Below are 2,500 nucleotides of genomic sequence, written 5' to 3' on the forward strand. Positions count from 1 at the left end.
ACATCGGCACAAAAACTGTGCGCCGGGAGCTTCGTGGAATATGGGTTTCTATGGATTCAGAATGACATGTCAGAAAAGCTCCTGTAGGTGTAATGGTCAGTTATCTCAATACTTTTGGACATATATTGTGCGTGTGCGTGTGTCTGTGATACCTAACATAAACACACCTGTATTACTAGAATTGATAGTTCACGCCACAAAAGTGAGGGGCAAACATAGAAAAGCGTGCAACCCAGCCACTGAGGATGCACAAGCCAATGCATTCTTAGTGCAGGTCCCAAGCCAGGACAAATGGGGAGGGTTACGTCAGGAAGGGCATCCGGCGTCAAATCTTTGCCAAATCAAATATGCGGATCATAAATAAGATTTCCATACCGGATCGGTCGAGGCCCGGGTTACCGACGACCGCCATCGGTACTGTTAACCAGCGGAGTGCCGGTGGAAACTAGGCTACTGTTGGGCGAAGGAAAAGGAGAGGGGGAAGGCATGTCCAGAGGCAGCTAGAGAGGAGGAAGGGTAGGCGTGTGGAGGTGAGAGTCAGTCGGAACTTTGAATGTTGGCACTATGGCTAGTAAAGGGAGAGAGCAGGCTGACGTGATGGAAAGAAGAAAGGTGACAAGAGACAAGGTGGAAGGGGAGTAAGGCCAGGAGTATCGCAGGTGGGTTCAAACTCTTCTACCATGGTGCGAATGGGAGGAGAAATGGGGTAGGGGTCATTCTGAAGGAAGAGTATGTCAAGAGCGTGCTGGAGGTGAACACAGTGTCAGACAGAGTGAGGATTATGAAGCTGGAAATCGAAGGTGTATTGCTGACGGTTATCAGCGCATATGCCCCGCAAGTCGGGTGTAAGATGGACGAAAAAGAAGAATTCTGGAGTTGAGTTGGACGACGTGGTGGAAAGGGTACCCAAGGAGGAGGGAGTGGTGATTGGAGCGGACTTCGATGGACACGTTGCTGAAGGGAACAGAGGTGATGAGGAGTTGATGGTAAGGTATGGAATCGAGGAGAGAAATGTGGAAGGACAGATGGTGTTCGATTTTGCGAAAAGGATGGAAATGGCTGAGGTGAATACATATTTCAAGAAGAGGGAGGAGCACAGGGTGACGACGTATACGAGTGGAGGAAAGTGCACACAGGTGGACTATATCTTGTGTAGAAGGCGCGATGTAAAACGGATTGCATACTGCAAGGTGGTGACAGGGGAGAACGTAGCTAGGCAGCATCGGATGGTGGTCTGTAAGATGACTTTGGAGACCAACATGAGGAAGCGAGTGAAGACACAGCCGAAGATCAAATGGTGGAAGTTGAAGAAGGAAGACTGTTGTGTGGAGTTCAGGCAGGAGTTAACACAGGCACTGAGTGGTAGTGAAGAGTTGCCAGATGGCTGGGCAAGCGCTGCAGAAATAGCGAGGAAGACAGCTAGGAATGTACTTGGTGGGTCATCGGGACAGAGGAAGGAAGACAAGGAGACTTGGCGGTGGTGGTGGTGGTGGTGGAAGGAGGAAGTAGAGCAAAGTATACAGAGGAAAAGGTTGGCAAAGAAGAAGTGGGATAGTCAGAGAGATGAAGAAAGTACACAGGAGTACAAGGAGATGCAGCGTAAAGCAAAGAGAGAGGTGGCAAAGGTAAAGGAAAAGTCGTACGGTGAGCTGTATGACAGGTTAGACACTAAGGAAGGAGAAAAAGACTTGTACAGATTGGCTAGACAGAGAGACCGAGCTGCCGAGGATGTGCGACAAGTTAGGGCGATCAAAGATACAGATGGAAATGTGCTGCCAAGCGAGGAGAGTGTGCTACGAAGTGGAAGGACTACTTTGACGGGCTGATAAATGAAGAAAATGAGAGAGACAGAGAGAGAGAGAGAGAGAGAAAAGGTTGGTTGATTGAGAAGTACAGAGAAGGCCAGAAAGAGTTGCATTGTGTCTTTGTAGATTTACACAAAGCATACGACAGGGTGCCGAGAGAGGAGGTGTGATATTGTAGGAGGAAGTCAAGAGTTGCAGAGAAGTATGTAGGAGTGGTGCAGGCTATGTATGAGGGAAGTGTGACAATGCTGAGGTGCGTGGTTGGAATGACAGATGGGTTCAAGGTGGAGGTGGGATTACATCAAGGATCGGCTCTGAGCCCTTTCTTGGTTGCAACGGTGATGGACAGGTTGACGGACAAGATCAGGCAGGAGTCTCCATGGACGATGATGTTCGCGGATGACATTGTCATCTGTAGCGACAGTAGGGTGCAGTTCATTGTGAGGAGAGCCTGGAGAGGTGGAGGTATGCACTGGAGAGAAGAGGAATGAAAGTCAGTAGGAGCAAGACGGAATACCTACGCGTGAGGAGGTGACAAAGGCATTTCACTTTAAATACTTGGGGTCAACTGTCCAAAGTAACGGGGAGTGCAGGAGAGAGGTGAAGAAGAGAGTGCAGGCAGGCAGGCAGGCAGGCAGGCAGGCAGGCAGGCAGGCAGGCAGGCAGGCAGACGGGCAGGCAGGGTGGAGTGGGTG

Source organism: Lampris incognitus, unplaced genomic scaffold, assembly GCF_029633865.1.
Source record: "Lampris incognitus isolate fLamInc1 unplaced genomic scaffold, fLamInc1.hap2 scaffold_200, whole genome shotgun sequence".
NCBI lineage: Eukaryota > Metazoa > Chordata > Actinopteri > Lampriformes > Lampridae > Lampris > Lampris incognitus.